Genomic DNA, 21931 nt, shown 5'->3' on the forward strand with positions numbered 1-21931 from the left:
CCTCAACTGGCACCTTCGTTGGCAATCTCAGCAAAGATGCCGAAGACTGAACTGTGGTGGAGCTTGCTGATGCTGTCCCTTCACCAGAGGGGTTTACTCTCCAGAGCTTAGTCGAGCCAAGATTTGACAAAATAGCTAAGCACATGCATATCTTTAAGCCTGTGAGTTCCATTGACTTCAATAAGTCTGCACCCACACTTAAAATTAGGCATGTGCTTAGATACCTTACTCACTTAGAGTCTCCATGCACACAAACGTCTATTGATACCAGGGGAAGTTTCAAACACGTAGATGGAAGAGACTCCCTAATCAAATTTACAGTTAATTGCTTTGGAAAAGCAAATATGCCTGCCATTACGAATGTATGTTTTCACTAAAATCAGCAACAGCAAACAGCAAAACAGAGCTGCCTGGGGTATAAATATAACACATGGGGGGAAGAATAAACAAGTTATTTTTGTCTATTAGGGATGACCATGCATAAATGACTCGTGGCTCTGCTTTGCTGTGCTACTTATGACTTATGCAGTCATCCCCAGCATGTAAAAATAACTTTATGCTCCCCATTTTGTGCAATCTGTATTACAAGATGATTATTTTCTGTTACAAATGTTATTTTGCTTGTTTATGTCTTACTAACTAAATTAACATAGTTAACATGATCAGACGTTTAAACTGTGCAGTCACTGCATAACGTGGGGGACCTGTGCCACATGACAGAACAGACTCCATTGGCTCTACAAAGAATTCTTCAAATCAGCTAAAAAGTTCCATAGACTTAATGCAGAGAATCACATTTGAGCACTGTTGAACCATTGGAATCCAGTACTATCTTCCAATTGATTGTACTGTCTGCTCTCTAAAAGGAAATGCTTCAAATCATTGTTTTCAGCAACGTGCTTAAGCATGTAGTTAATAATATGGACAATGAAAGTTAGAACAGTACTGCAACTTCATGAATAAGCAGGATAACGTAAATGTTGAAAGTGTGCCTCCTTGGAGTTAACGCAGTCTAGGGTTTACGTTACACAGCTGACGTTCATTCACCCACCCTCAGCAATAAATTCTAAATGTATCGATAGGTATTTGATGCATAATTAACTATATCATGCCATTTCAGTGCAGCTAATGGGTGTGGTTGGTACTCAGCACTTCTGAAAATCAGCCCACTTATTTAGGAGCCTAATTGCAAATCTTAACCTGAATTCATTGACTATGAATGGCTATAGTAATATTTAAAAATTCAGTTTACCAGTTAAACAAAAGGAAAATCCCATATTGAGAAGTCTTGTAGAATTTAATAGCAAATTAGATCTTTCTTAGCATTTTTAAATTAACCTACAGAATTGAATAGCTTATTTGTCATAGCTAATTTCAACAGCATGATCTTCAGTTTCTATTGGCTTCCTTTCTTTTTTAATTCCGTAGGACTTGTTCATAAAGGAAGTGAGTGTTTTGAACATGTTACAGCTCCTTACATGGAGATCACATTTTAGATTTAATTTTTATCAGTGTTTTGCTTACACAGACATACCTTTCTTAATACACATTTTCTACATAAGAGCATTTGCCTTCACGTTGTTCGTTGCTAAGCAAGCTAAAATATATGCAGGTATATAGTTCAATTTTGGCTAGAGTTTGACTGGCTGCAGATTTCAAATATGGTCAGAGGGAAACCCTTCCTTTTGACTATAAAAGGTAATAGCACAAGTCCTTGTAATTTGTTATTTGTAAACTTATAAATAGCTGTTCTCTGTAGGTATAGTAACTAAGAATGCTTTGGCTAGCATTATGCGAGGAGCTGCCTCCCCAGAGTTTGCTCTGGCTTCTGCTGTTGCTGCTTCCATTTTTGCTGGCCAAGGAAAAGCTGCTGACTTGGCATCCTTTGCAACTGATAGTATTGCAAATATTCAAGACATGAGTAATGGGTGACTTCTGGATCTTTACCAGAGCAAGAGGAAGCCGTCTTCTATCTACTGAAGGTAAGGAACAGAGATAGCTAATGGATGTTGGTGAGTGGCTAGGGCTTATTGAATAATAGTCTGGAGAAAACATCCAGACTCTGTGGAACAGCTTTTAGGGTCAGATGGAAGGAAGGAAGTCAAAACAACATCCCTCAGGCTTACAATTCGAGCTTCCTTTAGAGTGTCCTAACTGATGTTACACAATCCCATCTGGGACAATTTTAGTTACATTTAGGCAAACTGGGTGAAATCCTTGTCCCTGAAGTTTTTTGACTGACATCAACAAGAGTGTTGTCATTATTTCAGTAAGGCCAGGATTTCACACACTGTCTTTATTCCTCACATAGTTTACAGTAAGTTGCCCAGTCTGTATTTCTGCTTTTTTCATTCAAACAAGTTACGTTCTAATACCCTGAGACTAGATTATCCTAACCTTACTCACTATAAGTAGAACTGTACTTTCTTAACTAGTCCCATTGAAATCAGTGGGCCTATTTGAAAAGTGCTGACCTCTTTATGGTGAGTGAAGGTTGCAGACTCTGTCCCATAGGCATGCTCTCCCATCCTCGCCCTTTTCTGTAGCAATTTCTTTCTTTCTCTCTCCTCCATCCAGCACCTTCCCTTCCCCCTCTCTTTTCTTGTGTTTTGCTGTCTTGCACATTCTTTCAATCCTTCACTCATCCATGTCCATCACTCCTTTCTTCCCTCTCTGGTCTCCTCTATCCCCATCAGTCCTTCCATCCTTTTCGTCTTGTTTTTTTTCCCCCCACCTTCACCATTTTCTCTGTAATTTCCCCAGCTTAGTGATTAGTTCTTCATAGCCACAAAGCTAACAGGCTCAGGAGGCTTCAACAATTAGGTCCTTGTTGCATTTCTTATCAGCTCACCCCAAGCTCCCTGCGTTTCCTAGTGTGCTCTGTTTCCAGGTGTCTTAGCACAGTCCACCACCTACCCTCTCTTAACCATCACTAGCTTTCTCTGCCTTCTCTCAAGTTTCTCTCTCTCCCTCTCTTGCCTAGACAAAATCATACCCACCAGCCTCTCCTCCCAGCCAAACATCTAGGTTGCTTCATCTTTCCTTTCCTTGTGTTGGGAGTGGGTGTGTGGGGGAAAGGAGAGCAGTTAAATAGAGTCTTACCAGGCTGCTCCTAGTGCCCCCTGAACGGAAGAAACAGGAGGAAGCATTGCGTGCCCGTGCCTTTTGCTTCACAGCTATTTCACAACCAGGGTTTGTGCCTTAGACCTGGGAACGAGCTGGAAGTGTTGGTGAGAGTGTGTGGCTCACCAAGTGATGCTGTTTGTACCATGCAAGCCAGAATTGGGGAATACGTCCCACACTTTTTTATGATTTATAATTGTGATGATGCCTAGAGGCCCCATTGTGCTGAACACTATACACACACTTATCAGAAAGACAATCCTTGCCCCAATCAAAAGCTTACAAAATCTAAATAATTTTAGGTAGGGGTGTGTGTGTGTGTATATGTGTGTGTGTGTAAGTAAAATGAAGAACAAAAAATAATTGTTTGCCTCACAAAAAATTGGTAGATGGTGAAATCGTTTCATTTATTTTATCTGAAAAGTTTCCTTGAGAATTCTTACACATGATATATTTAGATAACCTGTTCTTCAGTTTTTTTCTAAAATGCATTTTTTCAACATGTTAAGTAAAATCCAATCTTATCCATGATTTACAATAAGGAGTAAATCTGTCTTTGAGCCTTACACCACTGAGTGGAACATAAAGGTCCAATAGTGCGCATGCACACACCCACATAATAGAGGCTAAAGGCATGTTATTGTTTCACGTGCAGTAGGAAGGACACAAAAGAAGAACAAGGTTTGGGCACAGACAGCTTTCTTCTCTTGCACATTAAAGGAGGAATACACGTCCAGTTTTCTGGCAGCGTAGTCTTTTTTCTTTTTATTATTGCCATTGGATTTTGTGTTCAAAATACAGAATTAATTTTTTTTTAATTAAATGCGGAAAAATTAAAAGAAGTCAAGGGGATTTATTATAAAGCTTCATAGCCAGCAGCATTTTTTTTTCAGTATAAAATGAAGGGGAAAGGCTTCAGAGACACATTACAAGCTTATCTGCTGATGTTGCAGCAATGAAATATGACTTTAAAAAACAAAACGTGACTAATTTATGCACAACTATGGGCTTTAATTGCAAGGGTAATTCTATCTCATATGTTCAGACTACAAGTTCCTTTGACTTCAGTGGATCGACTTGTGTGAGAAAGGCTTGAAGGGTTGGATTCACAATGGACCATGACTATAGAGGGACCTTAGTTAGTTATCCAGTTATAGTGCCGTGTGTGTGTGTGTGTACAAAATTGCAAGTGCACAGTTAGATGACCTATTTTAACAGCCCTATTAGACTGTTCCTCAAGTGTTTGTCTATAGCAAACTGGGTACTTTTAACTACAGCAGCTCTTCTAAATAGACATTTACAGGTGTAAATAGATCCATATGAAATAAAAAGAACATCAGCTGCTCTCAGGTTTTCTGAAGTGCTGCAACCTACAAAACAGTGAATTCTTGGCACAGCATGCAAATGCTGCAGGGATACTACAGAGTGTATAAACATTGTTACATAAATTTCTTATCTTTGCAACTGAAATGGACAGTGAAGTTATTACTGACTCCAATAGGATCCCACTTACCGTTCTGCATTTGCAAAATAAAACAACTTATCTAACAGTTAATTCTTTTTATGGTACTTTTTATATATTCCATTGTTCAGTTTGATATATGATTCTGCATGGAAGAGTTTAGATATCACAAAACTGCTTATGTGAAGTTTTCCAGTGGTAGAGCTAGTGTGATGTTACGTACATTTCAGTTTACATCATTCCTTTTCACCTGGATTTGCTTTGTTCTTTCCTCAAGGACTCTCTTGAATTAATTTAATTAGCATGTTCATTGTTCAGACAGCTGTGGTAGAAATCACTGTAGGCTAAAATGTTCTGTTGGATCTGTGGGGCTCCTTTTGAAGTCAGTGGGAGATGCACATTCATACTGGAGTAAAATGTGGCCAATTAACATTCAGTTAAATACCTCTTTATTGGTCTGGCATCTTTGGAAATAAGTTCTAATGCTGTCTTTTTCAGAACTAGATATTTATGTTTTGGGCAAAAACAGGATTGCTCCGATCCATCCAAATTGTAGGAGACCGATAGGAGAATTAACCGGGTTTTACAGCAATTCAAATTAATAGAGGAACTTTAAACCAGTTTTTATTTATAGATCCATAAAATAACCCAGTACAATGTCTCTAGTGAATCTTCACTATCTAACATAACATATACTTCTTAACACTCAAAGTCAAAAAGTCAATATTTTCAATGCATCTCCTGGTTTCTTTAACCAAAGCATGGCAGACCAATGTGATCAATGTTTGCTTTGTCCCTGATACATTTTAAACAAGTGACTAACTTATAAAATACTGAATAAAGTTGCTGTTTGCTCCTAATACAACAACAGTAAGGACCAAAGGATAAAACAGTGAGAAACCCAGTGTGATCCAGTGTGTTTTGCAACATGATGTATTCGTTAACATACAGGCATAGGCCAGGATTCAAATATTTATACCAACTAGCTGAACTGTTCATTCAGGTAAGTAGAAGATATACATTAGATTGATATCATCTCATGAAAAGCCTGATGCATGCTAAACTGATTCTGCTAAACAATCTGTTGAGTGCTGCATTGTTAAAAACTATGCTGCATAATTCTTAGGACCTAGTAATATATACAGATCTACAATGACTTAGAAATCTGAAATAGATCTCTCTGGCTCACTCTTTAAGATGTTCATTACTGTCAGGTATCTGGTCATTTAGAGTGAAATCCCGCACGCATGGATGTCAAAGGGAGTTTTGCTGACTTCAGTACAGTCAGGTTTTCACCACCAGTGCTTAGAGATTTGTATCCCTTTACCTCAAAAACAACAAAAATACTCAGCAGACTATTTTCCTTCATTTATTACAACGTCTAGAAGACTCAGACTTTTTGTTTTCCTTCTGGTAATTTTAATTTGTGTTTCTTTCATTGAATACAAAGTATGCTGCTCAAGATGAGGTATTTCTTGTGAATCAACCAAAATGTGAAATTCAATTGGCTACATATCAGATCTGCCTTCTAAAGAGAATGTGGGGACCGAGTATGTATTGTAGTACCCTAACAATATACATACGCAAACTCAATGCTTAACATGAAATAGTACCCACATGTCTTGGTTGATTTGGCTGTCTCATCATAAGGCACAAATCAACTCCCCATTCAGAATTCCAGTTTTCATCCTATATGTTTTTAATCACTAATGGATGATATAAGGCTGGCTATATTGCTGAGACACCTTCCTCTCTGATATGGGGTCATCTGTAGCTGTCAGCAGCTGAAGTTTGTACGCACAGTGTATGACATTTGTATACTTCCTCAATTCCTTTCCACTTGCCAAGTGTTTCTTTTTCTTCTGTCTTTAAACAAACATTTAACCTTTTTATATATGTTAATGGTCTCATGTAATTGTCGGTGACAGAGCTCATGACAGTTTTCTTTGGCTAAGAGTTGCTGGGATGGGAGCTGACCAAATCCATTGGGGAGCTAAGAATAAGAGTGATCTATTTCCCCAGGCTGTGGAGCATCATCTGAGGTTCCTTTAGCTGGAGTAGGCTCCATTGCATACCCACACCCTGAATGGGGAACTGGAGGGTTTGTACAACAGCTGCTGCCATGCAGGAAGCTCATATATAGCTGAGCCAGGCCGAGTGTGCACGTTACTTATGTGTATCCCCATCAAGCTCTGATCGCCTGCCCCTTGCTCAGCAGAACAGCATTGGCCCTACTCTCTGGGGAGCAGAGGTGAGAGCTGGATTTTGGCTTTAATGAAATAGTCAAAGCTTCATAACTAAAAGAAAAAAGTGTCATATATAAAAATAAAAGCTGTTGGCACACTGCACTATAAGGCGGATTCCTGATTTCTGTCTGTCGCTTTGATTGGTACTTGATACTGATCATCAGAATGTTAATTAACCAAGTGAAGCCATTCATTACTGGAAATCTGAAACATCTGTCTGGCTTCTATAGTTCATCAGCCCAGGTTCTCTCTTTACTTCTCCCCCACAGTACGCGATATCTCTGAACTGTTACTTAACTTTGATAACTTATTTCATGATGCGTAGGCCTTTTCTGCCAATAAGGCACAAAGGATCAGATTCTTCTACTTTCAGACAATCCCAGTCACTGTAGTGGAGCTGCACAGATGTAAATTAGATCAGAATTTGGTTTTGATCTTAGGGCTCAAATGTGCCAGGAGGTCACAGCCCCATGTTGGGGACAGTAACAAAGTGAATTGCTGCAGTGTTAGCTCAAAGAAGCCTAAGGCACAGTTCTCGGGAGGCAAAGTCACCTCATCAACCTTCAGAATTTATGTACTTTTCTTAGAACCCTGTCTGCCCCCTGCCCTTCCCCACTCCAATAACACAGCTAGCTAGAAGCAGTCCATCTGCTTAAAGGAATTCTGGGACTGCAGTGGTGCCCAGCCCCTCTCTGCTGCATAAAGGGGGGAAATATTCCTTGTGCCCTCCCCAGTGATGTGCCTGCTGCAAGGGCTGACTTCCTTGGGTTTTGCAAATCTGTCAGCTAAATCCAATGGAAAATCTTACATTGAGATACAATGTGTGGGTTTGTAACACACTCTGAGCAATTCAGATCCCAATATAAAAAAATGGATTATCGTGGTCCATAAGTGTAATATCTGTGATAGATGACATTGTGAATTTATATTTTGCTTAGCTCTTTTCAGATAAGCACCTGGAAACCAGAATAAAAATAATTGCTGGCACATTTTTAAAGTGTGAGGAGAAGTTGTATTATATGGCATGCCTCCTAATGAAATGAAAGGTGAATGTGTGTAAGTGAACATGTTGCTCTCTCTGGATTGGTTGCTGCTTGGATGGGATATAAGGATTCTCTACAGTTAATGGAGGTCTTCTTTTAGCTCAAGTGGTAGTGTTCTGGTTTTATTGGAGATGTAGGACTAGGGTTCTAGCCCTGCCTGTGCTGGTGTGTGCAGTATAATGCAGAGGTGTAGTAGCCTCTCTATAGTTAAGGGTGAAAGCAGGATTCCATTTTATACGGTCAGTTTTGGATTTCCTTTTCTATCTCCCATTTCCAACAAAGGAGAAGGAAAAGATTAAATCCTTATCCTTTCTGATTTTAAGAGCTGAGTCTCATTGACAGTGTATTCTGGGAATTTTGAATAAATTGAGCATGAACTCTTCAAGATTAAAAAACTTAAAATTGGCACCTTTTTAAAATGCTGGAAAAGTCGCTAATATTTCGGTGCGTCCTTCTGTTTGTCCAACAAAATCACATTGCAGCGCAACACTGGAGACAGGTGGATTTTGACATTGTCACATTCAGTAAGCGCTTTCAGGGATGTAAACGATGGAATGTTAAAGATGGCAACCCCCTTATCTTGGTGAGGACTCACTTGCACAAGTAGACCAGTTGACTTCAGTGGGACTACTCCGCTAAGTGCTCAGCCGGAGAACAATCTTGCCCTGAAGAGATTGCCGTTGTTTGAAAACTAGCCATGATTCTCCATCATTAAAGCTGATGGGAAAAAAATAAAAGGCCAAAGAATAATATTCTATGACAGCTATTACCATTGACAAATGCCAACACCACCCAAAGCAAAGGTACTGGATTGCTGTATTGTTTGTACTGGGAAGCATAGAGACTGCCTGATTGCTCAGCAGGGTGGCACCCACAGAGAAGCTAAGCACAATCTAATCCAAATAATAAAAAGGCAATTTGAAGCTGGTTTGTGTTGAGCCCCTCCATTTCCCCTTCAAAAAAAATATAAAAACTATTTTAACACTAAGCAGTGAAAACACAAGTAGCTGTTTCCATCTGAAAGCGTTTTCTTCTGAACAGTACAAAGTTAATTTACTTATTGAAGCTTCTTCAAGGAGGTGGTGGCACAGTCACACATGTTGCAGTTTAATGCCCTGCAAAAAGTGCTGCAGAAAAGCTCTTGCCCCATCGATTCCAATGAGTTTTAAGCAACTACTTTGATTTATTTATCTCTTTCTTTGTCTACTGTTTCCACTAAAGGACAGTAGAAAGTGAGTTGAAAGCTGTGTAAGCATGGAACCCAGATATAACACCAGCATAACTAAAAAGGATCAGATTTATCAATGATGCATGTGCTCTGCTTTAAGGTGAAGTATTATGTAGTATAGTTACAGTAGGCTAAATTAATCTCTGAAACCCTGTGCAGTTACCCCAGCAATTAATTTGACCTATGCATCCTATCTAGACCTTTATTAGATGGCTAAGTATCTTGGGAGGGAAAACCCTCTGTTTCAGTCACATCATTTTTATGAGCAAACTGAATTGCCTTAATTTAACCACAGTATAAGTAGAGCCGTGCAAATCCGCGGATATCTGCTTGAGATCCGTGAACCATTTTTGTGAATCAGATGTGGACAGGGCTCTGAGTATAAGCAGACTGTCATAAAAGGGTTAAGATTTTAGCATTGCTGAGCCCAGAACACAAGCTGTATGTTAAAGTACAAAAATGTTTTACAGTGTGTTCCGAATAATTATTTAGTTGTCATGTGTGTGCCGGTACAAGTAATACCTATTTGGCTATTCTGATGGACCTAGAAGCACTATTTTTCTACTATAATGCCAGAGACATGGTCTATGTTTCAGTCCCCTGAGATTTCTCCCCCTTTTCCTCCATATTGGCTGTTTTCAATTTACTTCCCAAATACAGTATGTGCGCTGTAATTAGGTAGCATGTTTTGGATGTTATTGAAGCAATATGTTTTCAGCTAAGAAAGTTTACTTTATTGTCAAATTTCTTACACATGTGGGTGTTTAGCCACCTGAGTATTCTTTGCTTTCCTAAAAATATACTCAGGTCAGGTCATTCTATTTCAGTTCAGCAGTTTAAAATACATAGTGGGGTGGGGTTTTATAAAAAGTAAAATGTGTTGGATTTATTTTGTCTACTTGGAACTAAAAATGCTAGCAAGCTCTCACACAGCTGTGAGGAGCAGAACTCATATTTCATTGGACACTTTAATTCAGTTGAGTAACGTTTCTTTTAAAAGTAGGACATTTAAAGGTTCCTCTTTTCAAAACTACTACTTTTTGAAGAGTGAAGTTTTGGTAAGAGATAAGTTTCTAATATTGAGCCTGATCGTGAAAGTATTGTGTGCATGGAATTTCCATTAAATTTAAATGGGAGTTTGGCAAAATGCAGTGTGTGTAGGATCTGATCCATTGTCTAATTGTCTTTGGTATTAAATGACTATAATATAAACAATGCCTTCTTAGGACATTTTATACGGACTTTCAGCACATGGCTTATTTTGTAGCCAAACTATGTAATCTGAATGAAAGCACCTATTTGTTTTTCCAGGTAAAAAGAATAGTCTGTCTCCTTGAGCCACCTAGATCTATGAGCAGGGATTCATTTGAACCTCTGTGCATTTGCTCCACAAAAATTCACACTTCCTTTGAGTTTTAGACTGAAACAAAACTAGAATCTCAAAGGCAAGCAAAACTCATTAGAAAGCACCAAGTTTCCCTGGTTTGGTGCTAAAATTGTGTGACACTGAATGTCTCCTGGCTTCAGTGTGAGATTCACAAATTGGTTCAGATTTATTTGAATTTGGGCTCAGGTTCACTAGAATCTTTCAGTGAACTTGAGCTAAATTTCATATTTGTGATATGCCCCAGAACCAGCCAAGCGTCTCATGCTTTTTGTGTTTATATCCCAGGTTTCCCACAGCTCTATCCTCTCTCACTCTAATTAGGTCACAGCTGAAGATGAGTTGGGTTTGCAATGTGTTGATAGCTGTGTTGAGAGAGCTTAGACATGACATGGGGTAGGTATTGTGCATTAGCCCTCCATTTTTATGAGCACTGAATTCACCCTTTAGCCTACACAGAGAATTTCATAAGATTCTGAAATATTACATACTTTTATAAAACTCTATATGTAATTGTTAGGACTATATTGAAATACATTTGTCAGTCTAAAATCTTTGGGGATTGGGGGAGTGCTTATGCCTGGCTCTTCCAGTACAAATGGGAAGTGTGGTCGCCCTGGGTTTGGGGACGTTTATATGGAGCAGAGGTCTAGCATTACTTAGATATTGTTGTTTTTGTCCTTTTGATCCAGATCCTTAACTTTCAATAACTGGATCATAATATATCAGAAATGCACGTGTGATATTTGGGTTGGAGAAAAGAAACTTTTCTGACAATTTAACTGTCTTTACTTACCAGAGACTATGTAGCCCAATGAGCTGCAGCTTTTGACAATAGCAAATTGAAGCTGACCCTCAGGCAAGAAGTCCCTTCCCTCCCAGAACCATTGTACAGTATGATCCCCTACACAGTTGTGGCGTCAGCTATGCTGATTTCCTGGGGCCAGCACAACTGGTGATTCTTACCCCAGGGTTGACTACCCATGCCCAGGCAATGATCCAGTATGGTATATAGGCCCTCAAGTAGTTGCACTTTCCTCATCGTGAGTAAATGATGAGGCTGTACTCTCTAAATGTTAAGCAGGTTTAACCCATTGCTTTGACACAATGAGTCACTTGATTCATCTGCCTCCCCGGGTCATGCTCTAGTGACAGCCCTTGGCTGCATCCTCAAACACACGCCTGCCTGGACCTCCCACATCCCAAAGCTCTGCCTGACAGATGCACGTTACTTGGATGGAATAATTCAGTCTGCTATGATACTGACTAACTAGAGGCAAGAACTAGCCACTAGCCTTTTCTGCTGATTGGTTATCTTCCTGCATCTTCCAAGTGCCTGAAGATAGCCCTTCAAAATCCTGGGGAGCCAGACAGGCCACCCCAACATCATCACAGAGAATGCAACTTTACTTAATCCAGTATTGCCTACAATGGGTGCTGAAACAGATCTTCAAGACACCTTAAAAAGCCATTCTTGAAGGTGGAGTGGGGCCATAAGACTCCCAGTCTATTAGAAGAGCCAAGGGTTGTGCACATTTGACAGCCAACAAAGCCTTCCACTAAGGGTTGAGATAAGCACAAGACATCCTCTATTGCAGGATGTCATGCAGTCCCATGTTCTTCTGGCTGGCCAAGTATGTAGCAGCAGATTCAAATGCTGTCTATATGGAAAGTAGAAAGAGGCTATTGCAGAGGCAGCAGGGAAGGAAAAGGCCCAAGAACGCAAACTGACAAGCAGCGTAGCACAGGTCTGTTTCTATGCCATTCGTTGACCCTATAGAAACTACAGTTGAAGACCATGAAACTATAGCTAAAGACCATGACCAAACTCCCATTGAATTCACTGGGGCCAGGAGTCACCCTACAAGTATTTACAGAACATGGCAAAGGGGAATAATAATAAGCATTTATGTAGTGCTTTATAACAAGTTAACTAATGTAAAGCTTCTTCGGATCAAAGTCCTAGTATTAGAATGCCAAAACCCAGGGCAGGCACTGCTGTTACGCAGCAGATAAAAGGGATCATTTTATCTGTTCCCTGTTGATGCATATTAAAACCATCTCCTTTTTTCCCTACAAGAGTCTGCCTGTTCACAAAAACAGTTGATCCTTCCAGCTGAGATGTGCCATCTGCATCGAAGTGCAGGGTTGTGACCGTTTGGATTGGGTGAAAGAGGCTTTCAAATTCTGAGTGAGATTTTATATTGCTTCATTGGAAAACACAACAGAATCCTTCACAACTGGCTTGAGATGCTTACAACCGCTGATTTGAAATTAGAGTATGTCGAGTGGAACTTTACTCAAAATGAGTGAGACCTGCCGGTACGCTACACATTAAGGGCCTGATCCCACCAGGAGCTAAGTACCTCCTGCGAGGTGCCAAGAAACCTTAACTTCCATTAGTTTCAATGGGAATTGTGGAAGGTAAGCATCCACTAGGACAGAGCTCTGCTGGCCTAAACCAAAGCTCACTGAGGCTAACAGGAGTCTCCATTATCTTTAATGAGCTTTGGATCAGGCCCGAAATGTTTTCTATATGGGTTTGTTCTTTTATATAGGAAGTGTAGTTCCAGTGGTTCCAATACTAAAATTAAATGTTTTACACCCTCGTTCCAAGTTAACTTGATAAGCCTCTGCTCAGAGCAAGGTGCTACAGGACAAAACAGTCCATTTTGCGGGTAACTAGTGATAGGAGTGGCTGCAAAAGTGGTTCTGAACATATGCAAAAGGCTCACTTCCGTTTTTACCTGTGAATTTTTAACTGTCAGAAATTCTCGTTTAAGAAAAGTATTTGCCTGAGAGGGGAGTGTTGCCAGGAACAGGACATTAGAAAGCGCAGAAGAAAGGAAGTGTAAAAGCCAAAGGTAGCAGTGGGTGAGAATTTAGAGCCCAATCCTGCCAGATGCTGTGTGCCTGTTGCAAAGTGTGGAGCCTCCTCAACTTTCATTGCCAGCACCTTGCAATAGCATTGGGCCCCAAGATAGCAGTAAGTGCTGATCTTTCCACTTCAGCCATCTGTATTGCAAGGGCCTTGTCATTGACTTTCATGGCTAGACATTTTGTTTATTTTAATAAGTTTTCCCCACTGCCTGTTTCTACTTACAAGCATTAGAAATTTGGTTCTCTTGAACGGTTTGACTACAATTTGAACATGGCAACCTGAAGCCCCAATCCTGAAAACTGCTCTGCATGAGGAGACCCCTACAGCTGCACAGACCCCCTCTGCCTTCATTGGGACTCCATGGAGGCACAGAGATCTGCCAGTTCAGAGCAGCTAGAAGATTGGGGCTTCAGGTTGCATGTTCAAATCTTAGTCAAACTGTTGGGGCCCAAATGAGGGTCGTACCCCAGGACAATTTATATTTGACTGTTTCTGTATAAATTATGCTGTTCCATGCAGGTTGAAAATTTACTCCATGAATAATGCATAAATTGCAGTGTAAACACTCAGTGTAAACACTTTAGTATCATGTATAAACTATTGAGAGGATTTAAAATCTGTTACTGTACTTGAGATACTACAATTTTTCAGAACCAGAAAATAACGCTATCAAATACACAGCAAGTTTAGTTGCTAGGCAAGCTAACAAGGAAACACAGAACTTTGTAGTTTTTATTTGGATTATGCTAATAAATTGACTTGGCATGTTCAGGACTCTATTATATGCATGGTTTCAGTCAGGCCCACCGACAGCAATTCCTGGCCCCCACGGGTGCCCAGCGAGCATAAGGGTTTCCTTATGCCCGCCTGGCTGCCATGGCAGCTGCCGGTACCATCCCGTGCATGCCTAGGAGCATAGGTGCCGACTTCCAGATTTCCCAGGGTGCTTGACCCCCCGCTCCATCGTTGGCCCCTGTCTCCAATGCCCCACTCCACCTCTTCCCACCCCTGTTCTACCCCCGAGGGCACCCCATATACAACTGGTGCCTCCCCATAGTGGTGGGGCACTCTCTAAAGGGCATGTCACGTGTTGTTCCCCCCTTCGCCCCCCCCCCCGTGCCCAGCCCAGGGCCACCGCGCTCTCCCCGCCCCATGTTACCCGCAGGGGTGGGAGCCGCTTTGTCCTCCCTCTGCGTCTCCCGGCATGTTCTGTCACTCTCCCTGGTGGGTGCCCCTTCCACTCCCGACATCTGGGCCATGCGTCGCCCAGGCCCACCCCTGCCCCACCTCTTTCCACTCCCCCCCCCCGCTCCTCCTCCCAGTGCCTCTGGCACGCCGCCAAACAGCTGATGGCGCTGGGTGGGAGGCAGTGTGGGGGATTAGGACAAGCCGATCGGTGGGGACTGCCACTGGCGGGAGGCCCTGGGGGTGGAAGGGGCCTATGCCTAGGAGCCCTGTGGCCCTTTAAAATCGCCCAGGCCCCTGGGCAATTGCTCCCTTTGCCCCTCCCTTTCGGCAGGCCTGGTTTCAGTTCTGTTGTATTGGCTTGTGACTGGCAATGTAGACAGCTGTGCTTTAAATCAACTTCTGTTAGCTAAAGGCCCAAATTAGAAAAAAAAAAATAACTGAGCTTTAGGTTTAAATAGCACTCCATGCATTGGGTGAAAATGGAGAACAATTTGCCACAGTTATTTTTTTAACAAAGCTGTTAATTCCACACGCAAAAATGTACTGTGTAATTTTGAAAAAATACTTTCTGATTTGCATCTTACCACATTTAGTAAAGCATGAGATTTCAAACTGTATCCTCATTTTACTCAGGGCCTGATCCTGCTCCCATTCAAGGCAGTGGGAGTATTCTCATTGACTTGAATGCGAGAAGGATCAAGCCCTCAGTGAGGTTATTATAAAATATAAACATGTACATCATGTAACAAACCAAATTGCTTAGGGGCCAACCCTGAAAGGGGCTGAGCACCTCCTGTTGACTTTAGTAGCAGTTTGAGGCATGATCCTATAAACATTTGCTACCAGAAGTAATGCTCATTACTATCTGTAGTATCATATCAGTCCAGCGTTACTTCTCCTGGGAGTAAGCACTTCTTCCAGTAGTAAATGCTTGCAGGATTAAGCCCTCAAAACACTGAGCATGTTATAAGAGAGATTCAGCAAGTTTCATTTTCAGACACCCAAACAATAACCCGGTAATTACTGTAATGCATAAGAATCAGTGTTGGGACTGTTAGTCATCTATTTTGTCACCTATGGCAATAACATGAAACATTTTCCGTTCTTAAATGGCATGCCCTGTTAGTTGATCAGGATCCCTTTCTCATGTGCCTCCCTTTGTAAATTTCTGGTAGTTTTTTTTATAAAAGTCACTTACATGCTAACAACATCTGCATAAGTAACCTGTTTTCTGCTATACTTACACATCTTCCCTTATTTGAATTATGTAGCAGTGTGTTAGCATTTTCTTAATTGAACCCTAGATATACAGTGCTCCAAGATTTTCAATATCTAGAAAAGAAAGCACACATTTCGGCAGCTGTAGCAAGAATCATAATGCAGTTTAGATCCGACAGTTATTTTGTCTCTGAGAAATGTTATGTTTTCTGCTCAATTTCCTTTGTGACATTAATTCTACATGCATTAACTAGCAGCTATTACTGTAGGCACTGAAACTAAAAATACACCTTTAACTCTTTCCATCGGTGAAATAATTGATATTAAATAACTTTTGTCTTATAATTGCTGGAAGATTTTTGTTTTGTTTTGCTCTGTTTCTTTGACTGGACTGTGGAAAGTTTCACTGAGGGCTCTAGTCTGAGCTCTTTCCTCACTCAGCATTTCTTTCCAAAATGCTTTGTGTAATTAAATAATACAACAAATGAGTTAAATTATTGTTTTGTTTTGTTTTAACAAAGGAGTGGGAGAAAAAAGACATTGAGAGTTACAGGCAAAGAAAAATGGGATTTCCCACAGGGATTTGAAATGAGTTGCAGAGTTATAGAGGAAGAGAGATACAGGAAGTCCGTTCCAAACACCAGGAAGGGGAAGGCTCTCAAGCCAAGCAATAGCAAGCTAGTGTGTATTTTGGCGGGAAAGAATTGAGATGGAGAGGCAATGAGGAGCCCAGTATTAGAGGCATGATCCTGTTGAAGTCAAAAGGAGTCTTTCCATTGACTTTAATGGGAAGTGTATCAGCTCCTTTTGCAAAGATCTGCACTCCTGCTCTGGCCCCTTTATGCTGGGTAAAAGGGCTGAAGTAGTGTAAAGAAGATCTACAAGCCCCAGATCCAGCCAAAATAATCTGGCATAGGAACTGGGCATTACAGCTTCATGCTGACCTCCTAGCTCTGGTGTAGAATGTGTGCTTAGGCATAGGAAGAGACTATTACAACAAGACAGGCTCCCAGGACTCTGTGACCTATACTGGGGGCCATTCCAGCCCTGAGAGCAGCCTGGAGTTAGGTGGGTGCAAAGGTGGAGTAAAGCCACCATAGCCCATCGTTGTCACACATTGTAACTCCGTAGTCCGTGCTGTGACTTACAGGCAAAGCACAGACTTTCACCCTAGATGAGCAGTATGAGAGGTAGAGAGAAGCGAGGTCTGTTGGGTAGGGAGGAACTGTGTCTCTGGAAGATTTTAAAAAGTTATGGGCCTTCTTCCAGAGCTGGCTGTATTTTAAAGAAGCCCCATTGAAGGCACAGGAACAAACTATCCTGATGTGCAGAAAGAATAGCAAATATGGCAGGCAACCAGCTTGGCTTAACAGGGAAATCTTCAGTGAGCTTAAACACAAAAAGGAAGCTTACAAGAAGCGGAAACTTGGATAGATGACTAGGGAGGAGTAAAAAAATATTGCTCAAGCATGCAGGGGTGTAACCAGGAAGGTCAAAGCACAGTTGGGGTTGCAGCTAGTAAGGGATGTGAAAGGTAACAAGAAGGGTTTCTACAGGTATGTTAGCAACAAGAAAAAGGTCAGGGAAAGTGTGGGACCCTTACTGAATGGGGGAGGCAACCTAGTGACAGATGATGTGGAAAAAGCTCAAGTACTCAATGCTTTTTTTGTCTTGGTCTTCACAGACAAGGTCAGCTCCCAGGCTGCTGCACTGGGCAGCACAGTATGGGGAGGAGGTGAGCAACCCTCAGTGGTGAAAGAACAGGTTAAGGACTATTTAGAAAAGCTGGACATGCACAAGTCCATGGGTCTGGATCTAATGCATCCGAGGGTGCTGAGGGAGTTGGCTAATGTAATTGCAGAGCCATTGGCCATTATCTTTGAAAACTCATGGCAATCGGGGGAGGTCCCATATGATTGGAAAAAGGCAAATATAGTGCCCATCTTTAAAAGAAGGGAAGAAGGAGAATCTGGGGAACTAAAGACTGGTCAGCCTCACCTCAATCCCTGGAAAAATGATGGAGCAGGTCCTCAAGGAATCCATTTTGAAGCACTTGGAGGAGAGGAGGGTGATCAGGAACAGTCAACATGGATTCACCAAGGGCAAGTCATGCCTGACCAACCTGATTGGCTTCTGTGATGAGATAACTGGGTCTGTGGATATGGGGAAAGTGGTGGGCATGATATACCTTTGACTTTAGCAAAGTTTTTGATACGGTCTCCCACAGCAAGTTAAAAAAGTATGGATTGGATGAATGGACTATAAGGTGGATAGAAAGCTGGCTAGATCGTCAGGCTCAATGGGTAGTGATCAACAGCTCAGTGTCTAGTTGGCAGCCAGTATCAAGTGGAGTGCCCCTGGGTCTGTCCTGGGGCTGGTTTTGTTCAACATCTTAATTAATTATCTGGATGATGGGATGGATTGCAACCTCAGCAAGTTTGCGGATGACACTAAGATGGAGGGAGAGGTAGATATGCAGCAGGGTAGGGATAGGGTCCAGAGTGACCTAGACAAATTGGAGGACTGAGCTAAAAAAAATCTGAGGTTCAACAAGGACAAGTGCAGAGTCCTGCACTTAGGACGGAAGAATCCCATGCACTGCTACAGGCTGGGGACCAATTGGCTAAGCGGCAGTTCTGCAGAAAAGGACCTGGGGATTACAATGGACAAGAAGCTAGATATAAGTCAACAGTGTGCCCTTGTTGCCAAGAAGGCTAACTGCATATTGGGCTGCATTAGTAGGAGCATTGCCAGCAGATCGAGGGAAGTGAATATTCCCCTGTGTTCGGCAATCGTGAGGCCACATCTGGAGTATTGCGTCCAGATTTGGGCCACCCACTACAGAAAGGATGTGGACAAATTGGAAAGAGTCCAGCGGAGGGCAACGAAAATGATCAGGGGGCTGGGGCACATGGTTTTTGAGGAGAGGCTGAGGGAACTGGGCTTATTTAGTCTGCAGAAGAGAATAATGAGGGGGGATTTAATAGCAGCCTTCAACTACCTGAAGAGGGGTTCCAAAGGGGATGGAGCTCGGCGGTTCTCAGTGATGGCAGATGACAGAACAAGGAGTAATGGTCTCAAGTTGCAGTTGGGGAGGTCTAGGTTGGATATTAGGAAAAACTATTTCACTAGGAGAGTGGTGAAGCACTGGAATGGGTTATGTAAGGGAGGTGTTGGAATCTCCAGCCTTAGAGGTTTTTAAGGCCTGGCTTGACAAAGCCCTGGCTGGGATGATTTAGTTGGGGTTGGTTCTGCTTTGAGCAGGGGGTTGGATTAGATTACCTCCTGAGGTCATCTTCTAACCCTAATCTTCAGTGATTCTTCTGTGATTCCTACTCCTTTTGAAGAGGATAGCATAATTCCCATTTACTTCAATGAGCATAAAATGAGTCTGAAGGATAGTTTTGAGCTGGAAACGGTTGGGAGGCCAGTAGAACTATGACAGTGGATGTTGATGTTGATGGATTTCCTGTTCATGTGTATGTGTGAGAAAGCAGGGAGCAGCATACTGCACATTCCTGAGATTTGGGACTAGGGGAAGCTGTAGAGAAGGGAAGAGCAGTGGTTAATTATGTTTAACTTTACAGCAAAGAAAATATCCAAGAGCTAAAAGAAAAATAATAGTCAGCCCCACTGTTTTAATTACAAACACTTGTCAATAGGAATTCAGGAAAGAACCTGAAGTTCAGATACAGTACATTAGTCACAATCAACCAACCATCAATAATTAGTAAAAATAGCTAAATTTTGTTACAGTCCACAAAGTATCTTGACTAAAATGACAAAGAGAAGCATTCCACTTTTACCATTACAAAAAGGTTTTCATAATTAAGTTTTTAATTGCTCTGACTTGATCACTCAGGTCATTTTCAAGGACAGACAGGTCCTTGCTGATACCTCCTTTGATTGCAGACAATGGGACAGATCCTCTGCCCCTGCTAAAGCTACCCACTCCTTTCCAGTAACTCAGGTGGGCAAGGAGTAGGACTGTAAAGGGCCAGAGCATACAGCCAAAATAACCAAGGGCAGCCCTGAGACTTAGAGTCACATTTTCCCACTCCTCAGCTGCTCTGTGTAAGCTTGCACAGCTGAGGATCTCATCTGGCCCTCTATTCATAGCCAATTACCACCATCCTGTTTTCACTGACTTCCACCATAGTAGGATCAGAACTGTAGACACTTCCGTTGCCATAAGGATACATCTAAAATGAACATATGCTATAACAAGAATATAGTATAAACATTTTCAAGCACTGGGAAATCAAAATATGACCAATTACATAGAATTATCTTAAGAACTGCCTTCAAATTATTATTCTTATAAAAAGTCATTTCATAGAGCTGTGCAGAAATGCAGGCAAGCATAGCTGTGAGCTTAGTTATAGCATCATAGATATAAAATTGTTGGAACAACATACAAATAATGAGCTACAAAGCTTAAAGAGGGAAATTCATTTTATGTATAATTAAAATATCTATCAAATTATTGAAAAAGTATGTTAGATATTTTAAAAGGGATTCTATCTTTTTGGAGTTAATTCAGGATATTATAATCTATTTATTAAATGACTTCTGTTAACAAGGAGCAGTGCATTTTGCAAGTGTGATTACCTTAGCATTTATTTGTGTTCTGATACTGTAATTTTCAATGTAATGACATATCATTGCCATAAAATCAAACAAGGTATTGTATGCACCCTAAGGGTAGGGGGAAACGTTTTCCCCTTTTTAGATAAAGAATTATCTATATATGGGATGAGTAATTCTTTCCTTTTCACCAGACTTTATTGTAAAAATTACAGCTCAAGCCCTGTATATACATCTTAAAAAGATTGGTCGAACACTTTAGATATGTCAAAATATATTTTAATCATTGTTCACAGAGTGGAAGGGTCAAGCCGCTGGAAAGAGCTGCGCTGAAAATACAGTTGTGTTGCTCTTGCATTCTTTTAGACCCAAATCCTTTACACATGTCAATAGCCCTTACTTATGCAAATAGTGCCATCAAACCTATAAGTGTTATGGGCCTGATGCCCTCTGAAGTCAATGAAAGAAATATTTCCATTGATTTCAATGTGCTGTGGCTCAGGATAAGAGTCTGCAGGATTAGGTTCCATACTGTGGTAATTGTAGTCCCTTTAGTTGGCTCAAACAACCCTTCCTTCCGGTACCAAAACAGTAGCACGTGGATCTGAATAAGCATGAGGGACATGGGTGTAAGTGCAGGGTCTAGAGGAGCCTGCAGGATATGGGCATTAGTTGTTGTTGCTGCTTGCTGTTATTATTATTAGTATTATTTTATTATTTTTATTATTATTTATTTGTATTATCGCATCTGGGAGCTCTAGTCATGGACCAGAACCTCATTGTGCTAGGTGCTGTACAAACACATAAGAAAAATATGGTCCTGCCCCAGAGAACTTACAGTCTAAGACAAAGATAACAGAGGGATGTAGATGGACAAATGGAGGAAACAATAGTGGTCAGCATGATAGGCAGTAGTCTCAAGACACCAGCAGCCTTAGTTAAGGCATTGGCATATTCAGGTATACTAGCAGTCTTCTAACAAATGTATTGTCCTGCTTGTATTCTTACTAAAAAAACCCATAACTAAATAGTGTAGAGAGAATATATATCTTTCAAATGGAAACTTTTTGTTTTTTGAGAGGCTGTGAGGAAGATGAGATGAGCAAATTCTACTGTTCTGCAGATACATTGACATATGAAGCATATAAAGTAAGCACTGAATTATGCCACTGTCAAACAGGAAAGTTTTGAGCACCAGAGAGTTTATGTTTTGGACAGACACACAGTTTTTTTAATATTGGAAAAGCAAACAGAGAAGGAGAAGTATAGTTCCAGAGACTGGCAATGAGTTTTAGAGTTTTTGACCTCTAGATCAGAAATTTATACCTAGCATAGGACAGAAGTGACTGAAATGCATCCATCAAATGGCTGTTCATGGTTTATTCTAAATGTATCGGTGGCCTCAGTCTAGTTCCTCTTGATCCATTTAGGAGTGTAAGTCTCATTCAAAGCACTTAACCACTTTTGAAAATTTCACCCCAGGTATCCAGATGGCCAAACCATTGATCACAAATGGCTCCAATTTATAGCGGTGGTCTCAGTTTCAACAGAGACACCAAGAAGTGAGAGGA

General features: G+C 41.1%; 1 protein-coding gene across 17 annotated transcripts in view; it reads left to right on the top strand.

The window, feature by feature from the left end:
* MBNL1 (muscleblind like splicing regulator 1) overlaps positions 1-21931 on the top strand; it is a 234816-nt gene that overhangs the window by 125081 nt on the left and 87804 nt on the right. The window contains exon 1 of one of the 17 annotated variants that reach the window (XM_045029501.1): positions 1480-1982. The exons of the other annotated variants lie outside the window; for them this stretch is intronic. The gene's annotated coding sequence lies outside the window, so the exon portion shown is untranslated. Of the gene's footprint in view, positions 1-1479; positions 1983-21931 lie in introns of those variants that run through there. 17 annotated transcript variants of the gene reach the window in all.

The sequence above is a fragment of the Mauremys mutica genome, chromosome 9 (assembly GCF_020497125.1).
Source record: "Mauremys mutica isolate MM-2020 ecotype Southern chromosome 9, ASM2049712v1, whole genome shotgun sequence".
NCBI classification, from domain to species: Eukaryota; Metazoa; Chordata; order Testudines; family Geoemydidae; genus Mauremys; species Mauremys mutica.